A 21848-nucleotide genomic window follows, 5' to 3' on the forward strand; every position below is an offset into this window, starting at 1 on the left:
AAGAACAAAAAGTTTAAAATTTGTATGGAAACACAAAAGACCCCGAATAGCCAAAGCAATCCTGAGAAAGAAAAACGGAGCTGGAGGAATCAGGCTCCCTGACTTCAGACTATACTACAAAGCTATAGTTATCAAGACAGTATGGTACTGGCACAAAAACAGAAATATAGATCAATGGAACAGGATAGAAAGCCCAGAGATAAACCCACACACCTACGGTCAATTAATCTACGACAAAGGAGGCAAGGATATATGATAGAGAAAAGACAGCCTCTTTAATAAATGGTGCTGGGAAAACTGGAGAGCTACATGTAAAAGAATGAAATTAGAACACTCTCTAACACCATACACAAAAATAAACTCAAAATGGTTTAAAGACCTAAATGTAAGACTAGATATTGTAGTCTTAATATAAAGATATTATCTTTATTTTATCTTGTCACTAGTCTCTCTTCTCCACTAGATATTGTAAAACTCCTAGAGGAAAACATAGGCAGAACACCCTTTGACATAAATCTCATCAATACCTTTTTGGATCCACCTCCTAGAGTAATGAGAATAAAAAGAAAAATAAACAAGTGGGACCTAATTAAGCTTAAAAGCTTTTGCACAGCAAAGGAAACCATAAACAAAATAAAAAGACAGCCCACAGAATGGGAGAAAATATTTGCAAATGATGTGACCAACAAGGAATTAATCTCCAAAATTTATAAACAGCTCATGCAGATCAATATTAAAAAAACAAACAACCCAATCCAAAAATGGCTGGAAGACCTAAATAGATATTTCTCTAAAAAAGACATACAAATGGCCAAAAAGCTCATGAAAGTATGGTCAACACTGCTAATTATCAGAGAAATGCAAATCAAAACTACAATGAGGTATCACCTTCCACTGGTCAGAAAGGCCATCATCAAAAAGTCTACAAACAATAAATAGTAGAGAGGGTGTGGAATAAAGGGAACTCTCCTACACTGTTGGTGGGAATGTGAATTGGTACAACCACTATGGAGAACAGTATGGAGGTTCCTTATAAAACTAAAAATATAGCTACCATATGATCCAGAAATCTCGCTGCTGGGCATATATCCAGAGAAAACCATACTTCGAAAAGATACATTCACCATAATATTCACTGCAGCACTATTTACAATAGCCAAGACATGGAAGCAACCTAAATGTCCATCAACAGGAATGGATAAAGAAGATGTGGCACATGTATACAATGGAATATTACTCAGACATAAAAAGAATGAACTAGTGCCATTTGAGTCAACATGGATGGACCTAGAGATTGTCAGAATGAGTGAAGTAAGTCAGACAAAGACATATATCATATGATATCACTTATATGTGGAATCTAAAAAAACGGCACAAATGAATTTTTTTAGGAAACAGAAACAGACTCACAGACTTAGAAAACAAAATTATGGTTACCAAAGGGGAAAGATGAGGGGGAGGGATAAATTAGGAGGTTTGGATTAACATATACACACTACTATATATAAAATAGATAATCAACAATGACCTACTGTATAGCACAGGAAACTCTACTCAGTACTCTGTAATAACCTATATGGGAAAAGAATCTGAAACTAACACAACATTGTAAATCAACTATACTCCACTATAAAATAAAAATTAATATAAAACAAAGAGAAGGTATTTGATGCAGAAAGTTGGTTATACAGGAAACGGAACTTTGAAAGAATATGAAGGGGAATGTCAAGGTAGCCCAGATGAATAACTGCAGGAAGCCACTTCCACCGCCAGGGCTGGGGAACAAAGGAAGAGGTGAGGTGAACTCTCATCACCATTGGGGTTCAGGGCGAGCCACCCCAAAATATGTCTAAGTGGCATATTATTTCGAGTTAAAGTTACATAAGAAATGTCCTATGAAAGAAGGACACCCTGACGCTCCCCTCTGTCTCCCTAAAAGCCGGACTGAATCCCCCATGTGAAAGTTGCCCTCCCTGCATCTGGAGGTAGAAGGACACATTTACTGCCAGAACTGGGAATTCAGAGAGGTCTGTATAAACAAACCTTGTTACTTCTTTAATTTACTACCCCAAGAACAAACTGTTTAGGTTCTTCACTAACTTAGGCACCAAAAGCCCAAGTTTCTTTGTCCTGTCAATTCTTCAGAAATTATTTCTTTGTCTAAAAAGTATAAAATTGCTTTGACCACTTCTTACTTAGGTCCCATTTTTTAAGACCTCCATGTGTAAATTAAATCTGTTTTTTCCACCCTTTAAAAAAAAAAATCAAACTTCCAACACCTACTCAATAATCAAGTTTTTATACTTAAAAATTAAATCTATTGTATACTGTGTGCTTAAGTTACAATGATGAATAAGATTATATTTGCACTTCAGGAACTCACATCACTTGTATTTATTCCTTCTACATTTCTACTGCTGCTAAACCAATCTTAGCTAGCTTATTGACTCTATTCTCCCTCATATCCAAGTTACCTTAACAGTGCTGCCAGGTTAATCTCACTAAAAAATACTTTGCATACATTATACTCCTTTTAAAAAAATCTGTGTTCATTCCACTTTTTCTACAGAATTATGTCTTTACCAGGTATTCAAGACAGTCAGCAATATGTTCTCCATCCTACTTTGAAGCTCTCTGTCCACTCCCCCAAACCCTCTGTTCTTTCCAAACTAGTCTACACACTACTCCTACACAAGCCATATATATCCCTACTATTAAGCTTTAGTTCACACCATTTCCCTTGCCTGGGATGTATACTTCCTGCACTAAATGTATCAAAGTAGAAAAATACAATTTTAAGTATATTCAATATTGTCACACTTTAGAGGTACCTTTTAAGAAGAACATTAGTCACTTACTGAATAAAACTATCGATATATAACTATTAAGTATATATTCTATTTTTCCAGTGAGGTTGTACATACCTTAGCTTCCTGATTTTGAGGTATGTACAATCTCACTGGAGAAATAGAATATATACTTAAAAGTTAAGTAGATATATATATTTTTTAACAACCTCCTGCCTCTGTACACAGCATGTGGCAGTAGAACTTAAATACTTACTACAGAACTTTAAAAATTCACACAATAGATTATTTTCTCATAAATAAGATTCCTATATTTTAAATCTTATTTTTCTTTGTATAACTGAAACCTTTATACCTTTTATTGAGTTTGGCCTAGAGTTAATTATGTAACATTAATTTATTACTGTGAATTAGTATCCTAACCATAGTTTCATCATTATACTCAGAATTGTAGAATTTTGAACTGTAAGGGGTTTGATAAATGCTCAGATAAAGAAAGAGGCCCAGAGTGTTTCTGAAGGCATATAGTTAAGAATTGAAGCATCTCATCTGGATCTCATTTCTTAGGCTTTGGCTACAACATCCAGAATATAAGGTGCCAACTACACCAACATACGTACATTGCAAGAAGTGAAATTAAGCAATATTAATCACTAACTTTCCTCATAACTAGTCTAAGACATATGTAACAACATGCCACCAATTCAAATTATGTAAGGATAATGCATATTTTTCTAAAATTTATATTGATGGTTAGATTTTTAGTGGTGATTTATTTGGACAGTGAGAAGCCTCTGGACTATTATATCCTCATCTCTTTTCTTTTTTTTAACCCTGTTATGAACAAATACTTTAGAAATTAATCTTAAAATAAGTGTTTAACAGACAAGAATTAGTTCCTAAATTTAGCCAAGCAATAGCTTTATATGGAATAATAGTAGCAAAAATAATAACAATAATATTAATTAGTAGAATGCTTATATGTGGCAACTTTTTCCAAGAGTTTTAAATGAATCGATTTATTAAAATCATATAAAATCCCTATAGGTGGACTCTGTTGTTAAATCCATTTCACAGATGAGAAATACAAAGATCTAAGGTTACTAAACTTGCTCGAGGGAACAAAGTATTTTCTAACTCCAAATGTCTGCGTCAGGAGACTTTTCTTTTATCTGCCATGCCATCTCTTAGAACTGCAGTCTTATTCCTGTGATAGCTTCTGGTTTATATCTCTGAAAATGGAGAACAGAGTAAACAGTATACCATTCTTTAGTCCTCAAATAATCAATGAGAAGTTGCTAATCTCTGGAGTTAATTGTCTTAAAAGATCTTTATAATAATGAGATAGCAAATTTGTAAAATTCATACAACCCCTATTTTGAACTATTTATTATTTCAGTAACATAAAATATGCTAGTACTTTTTCCTAAATGTTTAAATAATGGTATTTTTTCATCTGCCTCCTTCATTAGCTGTTCTTCTGTCACCAGTTAAATTGTAATTCCTCAGGTTTCACTTTTCTACTATGCCATGATTCATCAAGTTTGAAGATAGACATTCAATCCACCAAACATTCTTTTCTTCGTAGTACTTAATTTGATAAATGGAAATGATACCAACACAATGAAAAAAAAATTCCCAATAGGGAAATTGTTTGTCTGATATCAAAAGCTTTGATAGAAGTGATAGATTGTATAATTCATAGTGTGATTGACTATCCACCATCTTTTAGTTAAAAGAGAAAAGATGTAATAAATAGAATTGATATATCTAAGTCAAAGTGGCATCTTGATAGTCTCCAAAGCAGCCTTAATTTTTAAAAACTTGTTCATGATTTATGTTTTGAGAAAGTGGGAATTTCATTAAAAGTAATTGAGTTCCATAGTGTTTCTGCATATACAGAAATTTGATGATTGTTATAAAGCTCTTATTGTGGGGTCTATTAGTATGCTAGACATAGGATTCCCGTAAGAATGCCTCAAATTATATTTGTCCATCAGCTGTCTACTGCCATTACACTGCATAATATTCAACCTTCTTTACAGCTCTGTCTACCTAAGGAGGTGCCCAGTAAGAGCTCAAAAAAGATGCAGCAGTAGAGACATTTTTTCTCTTCAATAATAATAATGACCAGCCTTTTTGAATACATATTATACAAGAAACTGGCTAAACACTTCTCATTTAATCATCATTCAATTCTCAAGCAGCCCTATAAGACAAGCGCTATTTTTATAGAGAAAACAGACACAAAGAAGTTACCCAACTAGGAAACATTAAAGCTCGAGTTCTAACCAAATTGTCTGAGTTTAGAGTCCATGTTTTATTAACCCAGTGATAGTGTCTATCTCTCCTTCCTCCTGGCCTACAGCTGCAGAAAGTGGACAAAACCAATCTGTGGTCATTCTTGAACTGGGTCACCATAGTATATCCATCTGCGTACTCAATATTGAGAGGTAAAAAGTAAAGACGTAAGAGTGGGAAACCACAGACCCAAGGACACTTGGAGATAAAAGAATTCTGTGGTGTGGGAAAAACAGAGACCAGACTGGTAGCAGGAAGCATCTCCTAAAATTACAGAGAGATGGTTCCAGACTTTCTGTCTTCCTCTCTGGCCACATCATCCTGATACATAAATGAAGAATTTTGATAATCTGGGCTTCTGAGTCTCAGTTTCATTGTGGGAGCCACAGAATACTTAACTCCTCAGTCCTCTCCTAAAATCTTCAAGGAGAAGACATCCCCCTGGGTGTACTTCCACGACCTCATGGAGGCATCATCAATAAAGAAAATATTCCTCCCATTTGTAAAGGATAAAATCTTATTTTCTCAACAACTCTACCCAAAATTAAGATGCAGCACTCCAATGGGAAACTTCCCAAGCCATTCTCCACCTTGACTCCGTCCTTCCTATTACCCAATGAGTCACTTGCTTTGGACCGTTTTATCCCCTTATCAGTACCAAGGTAATTTATTGACATCATTCTTAGCGTAATCACCAAAGAACTGGTTAAGATGTTAAAATATTACCATGTACAAGTTGATTATGCTAAAGCTGTTTCTCAAGAAGAGTGAATTTAAATAGGATTAAAATTTCTAGCATGTTAGCCAAACACAAACAAGCCAACAAAAATTTTTGTTGGGTTTTTTTGTGACTATGGAAGTACATTATTGAAGAGCTACCAAACAAATGGTTTATTATCTATTTTACAAAACCAAGTATAAATGAACCCAGAGGGCTGACATTTGACAGTGGTGGTGAAATGAAAAGCAAATACAAGAGAGCTCACATTAAGAATTTTGAAACAAAAGATCATATTTGCTTTCTTCCTTGTGTGGGACATAAGTTCAGCTTTTTATTATGCAAGACCATTGGTTCAATTTTATAATGCAGAAAAACTGCTTGGCACAATTCACTAATTAAATTCACTATTTTTGTATCAAATATTTTAAAATATTTTATTTTAAAATACACTTAAAGCTGTACAAATTGTACTTGGTTGTCTGAAATGGGCTGATGTCCTAATGACCTTCCCACTCCTCTATACACAGCCCAGTGCTTTTGATATCCCATAAAAATACCATCTGCCTGTGGTCCTACAGCTCTGATGCCCCATAAAAATACCATCTGCCTGTGGTCCTACAGCTCCAGGGATTTTTCCAGCTCTGTCTGCCACCCTTGTTTACTCTCACTCTAGTCTAGTTTCCATAGTTCCCAACTGTTGCAGCTTATACAGAATGTGTCACTCTGTGCTAATAGCACAGTTGGACTGTTTGCTGAGCTTTGTTTTCATCTTCCTCTGGCACGCCTCCAGGAGAGCCTTGCTTCATACGTTGCCCCTAGGAGGCAAGTCCCTTCCTACCCACAAAGTTCCCTGGTCTGCATTCCCAAGCCTGTTTCACTGCTCCAAAAGACTGGAGGGAAATCGACAGTGATAAGAAAGTGTTGGTGCAAAAAAAAATAATTTGCAATTTCCCAACTTCCTTAAGCAATTTAGAGAAAATAAAAGAAATAATAATTCGACTGAAGACTCAGAAGCACGATTTTTATATCAATTTAAAAGAACATAAAATCTCTGACCAAGACATAAACTGTAGACTACGGCTATTCTCAAGATTAGATCATATGATTGACATGTTTGAAATATTCCTAGAAAAAAAAATAAAGTACCATGTGCATTTAACTGCAGTACACACAAATTACTGTACATACTGACATAAATGTATTATACTAGCTTTTTAAGTGGTGTTTGGCCTGAAGCCCTTTTGTCACAAACTTCTTCAGGACCCCATACATACAAAACAAGCTACAAAATGGAATCACTTAGAGTAGAGCTGTCCAATAGAAACATAATATGAGCCACATAGGTAATTTTAAACTTTCCAGTATCTATATTTAAAAAATAAAAATTCAGAGGTGAAGCTATTTTAAGAATAAAATTTTATTTGACCCAATATATTAAAAATATTGCCATGTCAATAAACTATGTATAAATATAATAAAAATATAAAAATTATTGAGATAATATAAAATTATTGGAATAACTCATGTTCCTTTTTATAAATCTTTGAAATCTTAAACTTTACAGCACATCTGTTTGGACTAGTCACATTTCAAGTGCTCAATACATGTGGCTAGTGGCCAACATATTGACAGCACAGCCTTAGAGGAATGAATATTTGCAATCAATTTCCTATAAAAAGAATCTTTTCTGGGGGCTTCCCTGGTGGCACAGTGGGTTAGAGTCCGCCTGCCGTTGCAGAGGACACGGGTTCGTGCCCCGGTCCGGGAGGATCCCACATGCCGTGGAGCGGCTGGGCCTGTGAGCCATGGCCGCTGAGCCTGCGCGTCCGGAGCCTGTGCTCCGCAACGGGAGAGGCCACAACAGTGAGAGGCCCGCGTACCGCAAAAAAAAAAAAAAAAAAAAAAGAATTATTTCTGTAATGAGAATACATTCTTGAAAGAAAATAAAATGCAAAGTTTATGCTTATTAATATCTCAAAATAATTGAAAAGATTTAATTCTCACCAAAAACAAGTCCCTTTTTATATACTCAGTTATCCAGTATAAACATGCAATCACAAGCTATAGTTTTGAGTTCTTATTGCTGCCAGATAAAATTCTGAGACCTCTCATTCTAGGCATCCAGCTGGCTGGATATTCAGCATAAAGCTGTCCCAGTCTTCTCTATGGAAATAAGGCTCTGAGATGAGAGAAGACAGGTTAATGGAATAGAACATGCAGTGAAAAGAATATACAGCAACGAGGCATAAGAAATAGTGTATTTTCAATCCTATTTGCAATTTCAGGGATGACATAACATTTCCATAAATTCTTATTTCCTTAATTAACTTTTTACGCTCTCTTCTCTCATCTCTGAGACTCTACAAATTTAATGAGAATTGATCTCATCATAAGAATTTTTTAAGTAGAAAAACTCAACTTTTTAAAATTTAGTTTTAGAAAAACCTTTAAATCTATAGGAAAAAAGTCTAGCATTTTTATTTTAAAAAGCCCAATACCCAAAACGCCCTCGTGTAATTGATTAACCAACACCACAGGTATGTATTCATTCAACCTGCATCTTTTGCATAGACTTATATGCCATAGATTGTGCATGGAACAGAAATACAACAAAGAACATCCCTGCTCCTGCCTAGAAGTTCACATTCTATTGGAAGAGACAAGCTGTGTGCACTGTTTGTACTCATATTAGAAATGTGCAAGATGTTCTGAGAGAAGTATATGCAGGTCATTTGGAGAGGCATCAAGAAGACACCTAACCTCACTTAAGTGGGTCAGATGGTTCTGAAGGAGGTAATAGACAAGCTGAGTCCTGAAGGATAAGTGGAAGTGTTAAGACCAAGTAAGGGAAAGCAGGAATAAAACAAACAGTATTACGTGAAAGAATGAGGCTCAAATGAGGCAGTCTTTCACAGAGCTTTAAGACAGTTTGTCTAGTGAGTCTGTAAATATGAGGAAAAAATGGGGCAAGAAATGAGGCTGGGGAATTAAGTAAACAGAAGTCAAACTTTGAAGAGCCTAGTACAGCCATTCCGAGGATGAAGAGCCACTGAAGACATTTATGTAGAAAAGTGACATCACATTATGCATTATAAGTCATTCTGGCTGCTCTGTGGATATGACATGGCTGGGGAACAATATTGGACTGAGGAAAACTCATTGAGAGAATGGTACACCTTAATAATTGGTGACTATCTGGACATCCAGTGATTAGAAGGAAATAAAAGGAGAATGTGGTAATGATTCCCAGGTTTCTTGCTCTGGCAATAAATCATTAAGGCAGAGGATCATAATAATAAATGCTAAATCAAGCACTTACTCTGTACCAGGTATTGTACTTGTTTTTTGTTATCAAGCAATTTAATCTTTATAACAACTGTATGAAGCAAGTGCTGTAATTATCCCAACTTAACTGTTGCAGCAACAAAGACATGGAAAGTTAAATAATAATTAACATCACACACCTATACAGGTATTGGAGCCTAGGTTTCAAAACTCGCATCTGTCTCCAGTTATACTAATCTTGGCCAGTATACTGAAAACACGTTGGAAAAACAGGAATCATGTAAAGCCTACTTTCCAATATTTTGTTTTGATCCATGACGATTTCAAAGAATGTTTTATTGTTGCCATAATTTCTATACCATTCCTGAGAAGAGAGACACACCCAAAGGTATTTATTTCAAGAAACTTTATTCTATTCAATTAGAACTCTCCTAGCAGCATTTGAATCATTGCTCAACTAGCCAGTATGATTCTCTTAGAACTTTTAGTGTGAAATTGATAAAACATTCCCATCCCTAAAGGACTTTATCATTAAAAACACATGTTTATGGAAGGCATTTACATTTGGAGTTCTGCATAATTATGAGTGGGTTATTAAGGTGTCCATCGTCCCAGTTTGCCAAATACAGCACTGGTTTATGCTCGTTATCAGCATATAACTATGAATAATAGCCCCTTGTATAACTCTCAAAGATATTTTGGCTTAGAAAATAAATTAATTGGTAATTTTTGATTTGGGTATGGACAAAGAAGAGAACATTCCAATAATCTTGATACTGTGCATGTATATGAATGTGTGTATGTGTGAGTGTGTGTGTGTGTGAGTGTGTATGTGTGTGTATTCTGGAGAAGTATCTCTAATTACTGATCATGGGATTCCCTGTTTTACCCAGGGTTCCTATACTTCCAAACCACACCTCACCTACTTCCCCATTCCATCCTCCTCAGTCTATATAACTACAAATGACTATAAAACCAAAAATGAAGACTACAAACCCTGTACTACAAAGCTTAAAAGCTATCAGACCAAGTGTGGAACTAAAAGATTCAGAGTGACATAGAGCAAATTTTCCCTCTTCCTGATTTGGAGACCAGATTTTAAAAATATTCCAAGGAAAGGTGAAATTGAGGAGGGAGAAATCACATATATAAGAAAGCAAGAGACAGAAACCAATGGCACCGACCATATCAAGGGCAGGAATCCAAAAAGAATCTATGCTGTGTTACTTCACACATAACTTTCTGGTATGATCAATTGCCAAGAGTAATGCATGGCTCATCAGTTGACTAGTTTGATGGGACTCTACTCAATCCATCCACATGCTCCATCAAACCCACCCTAGTGTGCTATCCAGGGACCCAAGACACTTGAACAATTTGGACTCCTAGAGGAAAGGTGATTAGGTATAGGAAAAATCTTTCCCTTAACTAAAGTGACATTAAAATGCTATAAAATATTTAACTTTGAGTTTCACTGAGACGGTTATTTTATTTCGTTTCCAGGTATTTTTCAAGAAAAAATAAATTTACCTAATGTTTTGACTCCCTGTTTACTCCCACCTCTGAGTGGGGCCAACATTCCATGACAATAGAGAGGAGAATAAGAATTGCCTGGATTACCATAAAACAAGACCAACTTACTTAGGACACTAGGGAGTGAGCCTCTATGTGTTTCCAGACCATGGTCCTACCAGAAAGGATGACACATTCATTTCTACTCAGTGTCAGCTGGGCACAATGAATGAATGATTCATTCATTTCACAAATATTGAGTGCCTCCTCTGTACAAAGCACTGATATAGACATTTAGAATGCATTAGTGAACAAAACTATGGCAAATTGTATTCTCCAAATATTGCTGCACCTGTATATTCCATCCAACATGTCTTCTTGCAATGTGATGTCCTCCATCAAGAGTGTAGAGTCTCTGACTTCAGTAGAAGGTATGCCGCTTATCTTTTGGGATTAGGTTATAAATGATGATATAACTTTTGACTGATTTTATCTCTCTGGAATATACACCTAAGGAATCCTGAGCCTATATCTGAGAGGTCTGACTACCCCCTAAGGCCACCATACCAGAGAGTTCATGTAGAGTAACCACTTAGAGATGCCTGAAAAACATCACCTCTCTCAGCCCTATGTCCAACTACATCCTTCACTGTCTAAACAAGACAAATTTCTTCCCCCTATACTGTCACTAGCTGCTCACTGATGATGCTGATGATGACAAGGGACACAGATGAGATAAGGCTCACAAGCAGCAGTAGGAGCACCAGCTTGAGAACCTCAAGAACCTCCAAGGAGCCATGTACACACAAGGCATCTGGACTGAGTGCTGGAGCCCCATCATCCTCCCTGACCTTAATCCTCATTAAAGATTTCACACACACACACACACACACACCTTCCCACATGAAGCATCAGATATGTGAGTGAGCTTTAGACGATTCCAGTCCCCAGACTGCAAGCTTGCCCAGCTGACACTGAGTGGAAAGAGTTGAGCTGTGCCCACCAAAACCTGTCAAATGGCACATTTGTGAGCAGAGTAAATGTTCTTGGTTATCCACTAAACTTTAGGACCGTTGGTTATGCACCACCAGACAACCAAAACAACAAGAGATAGGGAGGCCTGATGGGTAACATTTCATGATTTCTATTGTGTGAATACTCTTACATGGCTGATTTCCATCTACTAATTGTTTAATGACTGGTTCTCAAAATCCCATAGTATAATCAATTCTCACAAATCAGTGTGAGCCTTTTCAAGCACAGCACTACCTGTCCTTGTGGAACTTACATTCTAGGAGGATGATTGGTTCAACATTCAGAAATCAGGGTAATTCAACAGACTAAAGAAAAAGAATCAGCATTGAAATAGGTATAGAAAAGTGTTTGACATTCATGTTACAATTTTTCAGCAAACTGAAAAGAGAATTTTCTCCACAATCCTAGAGCTAACATTATACTTAATAGCAAAAGACTGAATCTTTTTTTCCCTAAAGTCAGGAATAAGACAAAAATATTCATGCTCATCACTTCTATTCAATGTCATCATGGAGGTTCTAGCCAGTGCAATGAAGCGAGAAAAAGAAACAAAAAACATACAGATTCAAAAAGAAAAAAGTGTCAGTATTTGTAGACAACATGTTTGTCTATGTAGAAAATCTCAGAATCTACAAAAGAAGTTACTAGAACTAATCTTTAAGTTTAGCACATTTGTAGGATACAAAGTCAATATACAAAAGCCAACTGTGGTTTTACATGCCATCAATGAACAGTTAGAAACTGGAATTGAAGAATCCAGAAAACATTAAATACTTAGTTATAAATATATAACAAAATATATATAAGACCTGCACATTAAAAACTTCAAAACACTGATGAAAGAAATTTTAAAAGTCTAAACAAACAGTACAAATAAATATATTATGATCATGGATTACAACACTTAACATTGTTAAAATGTCTGTTCTCTGGACATTATTACATAGATTTAATAATTCCAATTAAAATATCAGCAGCATTTTTTTGTGGAAATTGACAAGCTGGTTCCAAAATTATATGGAGAAGCCAAAGAAGTGGAATAGCCAAAACAATTATGAAGAAGAGCAACACAGAAATGAACTTGTACCACTGGATTTCAAGACTTAGAATAAAGCTACAGTTATCAGTACAGCTTTGTATTAGAGAAAAAAATGGTCATACAGATCAATGGAGTAGAATATAGACTCCATAAACAGATGTCTACATACACTGTCAATTGATTTTGTACAAATGTGCAGTTTAAAGAAAAAAGGATATTCCTTCCAGCAAATGGTGCTGGACAATTGCAAACATACAAGCAAAATGGACCTTAGTCATTACCTTGCACCATCTCAAAAAATTAGCTCACAATGCACATAGACCGTAGAGTTAAATACAAAACGTAAAGCTATAAATATCGGATGAAAAATTAGGAGAAAATCTTTTTGGCCTTGGGTTAGGTAAAGTGATTTTAGGTAAGACACCAAAAATACAATTCATAAAACTAAAAAGGGATGATGCTGCTATAAATGATTATTATACATATTCTTTTATTAATATTGTAGGTATAAACAATTGAATGTTATACAAAGAATGTTATAATATGTTGCATCTGTAGTAAGGGAAAGTAGATTGTCAGACATTAGACCCTTACTATTCATTGTTTTTGTCTCTAGCTGAACCGTCTTGTAATACTCTCTGTTCAACTGCTAATGTGATTATTTTTCAGCGAGGCTTACTCTTGTTTTTCTATGCTAAAAAACATTAATATCCTCCAAAAAATCTACAAAATAAAATCCATATTTGTTTAAATATGTCACTCCGGGTCTTTCCCTTCTGGTATCATGCTCAATTATTCTTCACATCTTGCACTGTACATACCAGCAATACCTGGCGTTCTTGGACTACATCCTATTCTGTGTCTTTGGATACTATTCTCTCTACCAGGAATAACACAGTAGAGTCATTTTATGTTATGTATCTAATGATAACAGTATGTCTGGGCTAACCACTATAATACACAAGGAGAAATTCTTTGAAAAGCGTTAATTAACTCTGTTAAGTGAGAAATTCTACTTCTTAGTACTTAACCAAGACATATGAAATGAACATGAAATGTTAACAAAAACACTCTACAAAAATGTTTCTAGTATCTTTAATCATAATACCCCCAAACTGGAAACAGCCCAGGTATTCATAAATAGAAGAATGGATGAAAAATTTTGCTATATCCATAAAATAGAATAACTCAGTAATAAAAAGTAACTCTCAACATACACAACATGGATGAATCTAAAAATATGTCAAAGCAAATAAGCCTTTTACAAAAGATTATGTGTTTTATGTTCCATTTATATGAAGTTCTAAAATAGGCAAATTAATCTATGGTGAGAAAAAACTCAGAAGAAAAGATTATTTCTGTGGGTCTGGAGGAATATGAAGTAACTTTCTGGGGTGATGATAGTGTTCTATATAGAAGACATACCAAATGTACTCGATAGAGGTTTCGGTTACACAGGTGTGTGCATTTGCCAAAACTCATCAAATGTCATACTTAGATTCCGTGTTTCATTTTATGTAAATTTTACCTAAAAACAGGATCAGTAAATGAATATCTAAGTGTAGTTAATGATATGTGTGTTGAAATGTTGAGGAGTGAAGCATACAGATGTTTACAACTTACAAAGAAATGCACTAACAAAAGTTCAATATCCAGAACATATAAAGAACTCCTGCAAACCAATAAAAACTCCCACAAACCTTTAAGAAAAAGACAAGCAATTCTATAGAAAAATGGGCAAAGTTAAAAACATGCACTTCAGAGAATAGGAAACTTGAATTGCAAGAAACATATACAAAAGATGAACAACCTCATAATTACATAGGATAATGCAAATTAAAGCAACAATGGGATACAATTTCAAACATATTAGAACAGTAAGTAATAAGAACTCTGATCAAGGGACTTCCCTGGTGGCGCAGTGGTTAAGAATCCGCCTGCCAATGCAGGGGACATGAGTTCAAGCCCTGGTCTGGGAAGAACCCACATGCCGCGGATCAACTAAGCCCGTGTGCCACAACTACTGAGCCTGTGGTCTAGAGCCCGTGAGCCACAGCTACTGAAACCCACATGCCTAGAGCCCATGCTCCACAACAAGAGAAGCCACCATAATGAGAAGCCCACGCACTGCAACAAAGAGTAGCCCCCACTCACCGCAACTGGAGAAAGCCTGCATGCAGCAACAAAGACCCAACGCAGCCAAAAAAAAAAAGTAATTAATTAGAAAACAAGAACTCTGATCAAATTTGGAAATATGAATAAATAAAAATTCTTACTGAATGGCTTTTAAATGAAACCATTATAGAAAGCAGTATCTAAAATATTAGAATATGTGCATAGCCTAGATTTTCAGATATATACCTTGGAGAAACTCTTGGGTATGTTCATCAGATGGCATATACAAGGATGTATATTAAAGCATCTGTTAGTAGGAAAATGGATAAATATAGAATATTTTTGTGGAATTCTACACAGCAGGTAAATTGAGTGAACTAGATCTACATCAAAGTAATAGATTTGAAAATAAAATGTTGGGGCAGCACAGCAAGTTGCAAAGCTACAGCATATGCTTCTGCTGATTTAAATTCTGAAAACACAGAACAACACTATAGATTTTTTATGGATATTTGTATGTATCACATGAGTAAGGTGATTGACAGAAATATACCAACAAACACAGGCAAATGACAGAGGTTTCCTTAATGAAGTAGTTATGAGAACTTACATCTTGAAAATTACTGTACAAAATAAAAGCTCAACTGTATTCTTCCTATTTGAAAGAAGCTACCCTATATCCTAAGTCACCGTGAAATTACTCTGTTGCCAATAAAAGCACTGCATGGGATGAGTACATTGTTAAGTATTTAGGAAGACTCAATGATTCTCACGAGGGCTTTTATAACATTTTGGCTCCACGTGACTTTTTCTGGAAAATCTGGCTATATGTTTACCTAAGTGGTAAAAGTCATGGCAATAACCTTGTTTTTTTAAAAATTTATTAATTTATTTATTTTTGGCTGCATTGGGTCTTTGTTGCTGTGCACGGGCTTTTTCCAGTTGCAGCGAGCGAGGGCTACTCCTCATTGCGGTGCACGGGCTTCTCTTTGCGGTGGCTTGTTGCGGAGCACAGGCTCTAGGTGCGCGGGCTCAGTAGTTGTGGCTGGCAGGCTTAGTTGCTCCACATCATGTGGGATCTTCCCGCACCAGGGGTCGAACATGTGTCCCCTGCATTGGCAGGCAGATTCTTAACCACTGCGCCACCAGGGAATTGAAGGCTACTTTTAGGTGACTGAGAAGTCAACTACCCAGGTTTATCCTCCACATCAGGTACAAAGTACAGGTACCTGAAATTTATTCCATGCACATACATAGGTAGTAAAAGTTAGAAAATAATAAAAGTGAAAATTACATACAATTTCAGGGTAGTGTTTAGTATAAGGAGAAAATAATGAGTCATGAGAATTTACTCTATCATTATATTTTAATTCTCTTTCAAAAGGAGAGCAGAAAAAAAGGAAGATGGAGATAATGATGACATAGTCTTTCACTCTCTGAATCTCTACACAAAATGGTCAGAGTAACAAAATACAAAATTTAAAACTCACAAAAAAATATTTACAATAAATCAGGTGACACATCCCAGCATTAAAGAGCACACAGACAAACCACCCCTATCCACAAGACCTGCCTAATGTCAGCACTGACAGGAGAGAAAGGAAAGAGAAACAACTAGGAGTCTGACTGAAAACAGTCATCAGATTTTCAGTGGAATAAGAGGCAGCCAATTTGAGAGCTGTATCTCAACTGCCAGGGATTTTACCCACTCCACTAGTGGGTCAATGCAAAAGAATCACTGTAAAATGGAAGGACCTGAAGCAGACTGCCTACAAGAAATCTCAAAACTGACCAGAAATGGCTCCCTTCCAGGACAGGACCTGACACTGAGAAGAAAATGCTGGGAGTGAAATCAAAACTGCAATACAGCCACACTAACGAGGGTGACTCAGTTTTACACTGATATGAAGTGGCAGCTCCAGAGACCCCCAAAATGAGCAATGACAAGTAATCCAAGAGAAGCCACAGGTCTTTGTATTCAAAAAGAAATTTATATAAAGCTGTGAGAAACATTTTTAATACAACTGCAATGCTGGTCATGTAGAACGCATTCATGAACGTCCCCATGAAAACTCACAGTCAAATATGGTAGTCTAGAAGGACAAAGGAGTTCTATAGTGTCCCTTGCCTTGCCTCTTCTCAAAAAGAATTTTGAAAGTTGTTGATAATGTAAGCCACTTATCTATGTAACGTAGTTCTGGGGGTTCTTCATTAACTACTACATCAAAGAATTTCTATCATTAGTCAGCGCTCAGGTCTGGACGGGTCTGAATTGAAAGAGATTAACCATATTCAAAGCTACTGGGACCGTATAATGGGAAAGTACACACATTTTAAATTGAAATAGTAATTCTCTAAAATCCTCTCTGAAGATAATAGTTTACTTCTATCTATCTCCACCATATTTGCACATGCATTTCTAATGTTTGGGACTCAAATGATGCTCAAAAAGTAATTTCTCTGAACTTCTAAATACTGGTTTATAAATTCTCTTTAAAAATGTTTGCCTAAGTTATCTGTGTAATAATACCACATGCAGTAGAAATTAATACCCATGACTATTTAGGGCCCTTAAAAAATCATAAATACACATAGAGAATACTATTTGCTATAACTGTTCTCTCATTCTCCTGGAGGAATAGCACCCAGTACTAGTACTAAGACTGAAAAGTAAAAATTTGAATTAAATTAGATATGCTTTGATGCCTAAAATATGTTTTCTTATAGCAACAATGAGGGATTAGGTTTTTTTGTTTTTTAGGAACAGGGGAAAAAAGGCGGGAAGGGAAGGGAAAAGTGCTGTATCTTTCAACTTCAAACACAAATTGAGTAAATAGAAATGAGATTTTTTATTACTAAGTTCACATTTCCCCATAAATATTCTCCAGTTTCCAGCTTTTAGTACTCAAAGTTTATGCTCAGTCATTTTATGAATTTACTTCTCTTGGCAAACGTGTATTTGATTACATCAGTCATTTTATATATATATATATATCTTGATCTATCTAGCCATATGGCCCTTTAGTCTGAGTTGAGGTATAAATATTTAAATGTTTGTTTCAGAAAGTGGGCATCAGAAACTAATAGCATGAAGCAGGAGTGCCTGATAGTTCAATCAGGGACACAAAACTACAAAGTCCAAGTGAGCAAACAGCCCTCCATTTGCTGTTGGAAGAGTACTCTTTCCAGAACAATAGACAGTGAGTCCCTAAAAATCAGGGATGGTACAGGGTTTTTTGTTTTTGTTTTATTTTGTTTGGCATCTTCAATGTTTAGTGCAGTGCCTGGCACATACTAGGTACTAAATAAAGTATACTGAATAAAGAAATAATTAAAAAGTGTAAAACACACATACACTTTCCACAAACAAAAAAAAGAGATTTCAGACCTCAAAATCTTGAATGATCTTACCATTTAAAAGGCTAGTGTCATGAATCACTGAAATAATCTAATATTGCAAAAAGGTGCTAGGGAAAGGAAATAGGTCTTTCCTCACCACCCCAGTTTCTTTCTTCTGTACTACATTTTTTTCTCTTTCTCTTGCAACTTGGTGGTCTCACAATCTTCTTGCATTATTTTATTTTTAGTATAGCAAAAGAATGTAGTAAGAAGATATATTAGTTAAAATCAAAAATTTTTCCAAGTAAAAGGGAAATTTTACAGTTGAGCCCGTATACATGCCAGGTACCTTATAAACATTATTTAATTTAATCTTCACAAGCACAACCTAAAATAGTGATCATTATTTTTTTTAGATGAGGAAACTAGAAGGCAAATGGTTGATCTAAAGTAAAATAACTGGAAATGATGAACAATGGAATAATAGTTAACACAAAGCCTTTCGACTTCAAATCTCATGTTCTTTCCATACTTCTGTACCCTTTACAAAATAACTGATCTAAGGCTATACTACTTATATTGTAAGGTATTATTTTAAATAAATTTATCACAGATTTCCTTAAGAGATAAACTCCTTAAATAAATTTACAATATTAAATTCATATAAAATCCATTTAATAAATGACTTTTACAAAACACAGGTTGTATAAAGTCCACTATAACCAAATCTAATATCAGTGACAGTTCAACAATACACATATAGAAGAAAGTGAATCCTAAGTAAGGAGTCTACCATCTATTTTAAGCTTTGCCATTGATTTATATGTGACACGTAATCACATTCTCCTAGTGAATCAATCTGTTTTCTAATTTTAGAATATGAAAAAAATGCTGACCACCAAACTGGGATTTCTGAAAACTACCTACTTCCTCAGCTAAATCGATAAGTTCTTATAAAGAAAAAATAGTATAAATATGTAAAACAATCAAAATTGATCTATAAATAAAGGAAGTTAAGGACAGAGATAGAAAAGAAGCTTCAAGTATTTCCTCTGACAGAAAATAATTTATATTTTTTTATATATATATATATATATAAAATTACGAATGACCCTTTTAGTTGATTTTCAATTGTATGTTGTGCTGTCATAGTAATTCACTAGAAAACTGCTAGACTGGTAATTTAACAGAGACTAAAGTAATTCAGAATTTTTTCTAAAAACCTAACTTCAAAAATTTTTTAAACTCTGGGAGAGTAAAATGGGTCACATGTGGAGATTTTGTTTTTATTCATGGTAGCTTTAGCAATGAAAAATGTCATCTAAGTTCAATCTAAAACAATATCATTACATGTATTATCAAAATCTATTCCACTCAGTCACCATTCAATATTATTACAAAGCTACTATGAGCTGCCACTGGGCTAGAGGTGGGGCTATAGAGGAGAATAAAAAGCTTCTGTCTTTGTGGAGCTTACATTGCAATGGGAGATAATTAACTAATTAGCTAAAAAAAGTTGTATCAAAATAAATTGAGATAAAAATATATAAGGGAAATTTTAAAAAATAAGTGTACATATGGGGAGCATTTAGTGGATAAATCCACTTTAGGAACAAATTAAGAATATCCCACTTTAGTAATGTCTGCATTCCCTATAGCCCCAAGTTTTTTTTTTTAATTAAAAGCAGTAAAAATTATTAAGTTTATCCAACAAAGCCATTTTCATACTTTCTTGTCTCTATGAATAAAAGAGTAACCATTTAAAGTTTTATAATAGTCATCATTATTTTTAAACAGTGAAAGAATTTTTAGTTTGATCCAAAATAGTTAGGGTCATTATGCCATTTGTAACAAACTTTGGTGAGTTGTCGTCTTTGCATCCATCTCCCCTTTCTTCTACCAACAGAACTTTGAATAGCACCAGAGAATACACCTAATCCAGCTCCCTGCTCCAATGGACAGTTTTCCATTGTTTAAGATAATCATATCTCCATTTTCTTAGCCACAGTGATTGGTACAAGAATGGGGATATTAAGTCATTCAGAATCAAATGGATTTGGAGAGACATTTCCTGTGGATTAAAAATTCTCCTCCTCCTTTATCAGGAGTACCAGAACGGCTGTATTCTTCTCTGCTGGTCTAAATGTATAATTTACAAAATAGTCCCTACTTTGTAATTATTCAACTCTTTTCTCTCCCACTTTCTTTTTATCTCACTCTCTTCAGACCTCACAACGTCTGTAGATGGGGCATCCACAGCAGTATAAAAACATACTATTTAACTGCAAGACCTGTTTTTTTTTTTTTGTAACAGCTCACGAAATAAGTGTGTTTAATATGTTATCAAATACCTTGGGAATTTTATAAAAGACAACCCTCAAAATTCAGTGCAGTTTCTCCTTTGATAACATGTGTCTCCATAGCTTTCCATTCTAATTGGGGCTTTAGTAATGTTAAAACTCAAAGCATCTCTTTTAGGTGCTGGTACATGAAAACTTGGGAATAAAGGTGAATATAATGTTGTTATACTAGAAAAAAGTTTTAAGAGCCATACTCATTATATAACATATACTTGCAACAAAAAGTTTGTGGATCATCCATCATAGTCATTTCCATTTATCTTATAATTTTTATGTAAAACCAAGTAACAGCATCACTGACTTATAATGTTTTTAAAATTTTGGGGGAAAACTATTACATATCCCTCCACTTTAACACTAAACCATTGCTAATATTTGTAGATCACCTTCTAATATTTGTTTGTGCACATATTTTATGTGATTATGTTCAAATTTCATTTCAATGTTTTGCTCTGTTCTTTCCATTTAACATTTTAATATTGTAATTTTTCATGCTAATACATAGTCTAAATAATCATTATTTTCATGGCTTCATAAAGTTTCATTAAGTGAATGACAAAATGTATTCAACCACATTTCCTACTATTACCTTTTAGAGGAAATACATATTTATCTGGTCATCAATTCTCTGCAGAACTTAATTTCAGATATTTAAAAAAATGTTTGGATGGAGACATTTTTCTTTGGCAGAGCACTAACCTTTGGCACCTATTGAAGAATGCAAAGCAATCAAACTCTAAGGTCAATTTATACCGGGTCAGATATTCTGTATCAGCTCAGGAAGGCTTATGTATCTATTTCAATTTGGAACGTCAATTTCTCAGCCAAAGGCTCAGGGATCTCTCTCTGCCTCCCCTCTTTAAATTGACTATGAGAAAATGGTAGATTACCCATCTTAGTGTCCAGCTGCTTGGTATATACTTGGCCTAAGCACACAGATATATCTTTCTTCTGGCAGTGGCTTTAATTTTTTAAATATTACAAAACTCATTCAGGTCCTTGAATCTACCAAACTTAAACTTTGGAATTTCTCAACTTTTATTTCACTTCTCCAAAATACTTATAATAAAGCTCATCTCACAGACATTTTCCAATTTATTTTTCACAAAGTCAAGTTTCTCTTTCCTAGCATTTCTCTATGTGAAATTGCTTACTTTTGGGAGGCATGGCCTCAGAGGAAAAAAATATCCACAGACCTATTTAGTAGTAAAGACTCCTTATAATTTTTAAAACTTCAAAGCACTGATAGAATAAAATTACTATAGCTAACGTTTATTGAGGACTCACTATTATCCAAGCACAGGGTAAAGTGCTTTATATATTTTTAAATTTAT

The sequence above is a fragment of the Globicephala melas genome, chromosome 3, assembly GCF_963455315.2.
Source record: "Globicephala melas chromosome 3, mGloMel1.2, whole genome shotgun sequence".
NCBI lineage: Eukaryota > Metazoa > Chordata > Mammalia > Artiodactyla > Delphinidae > Globicephala > Globicephala melas.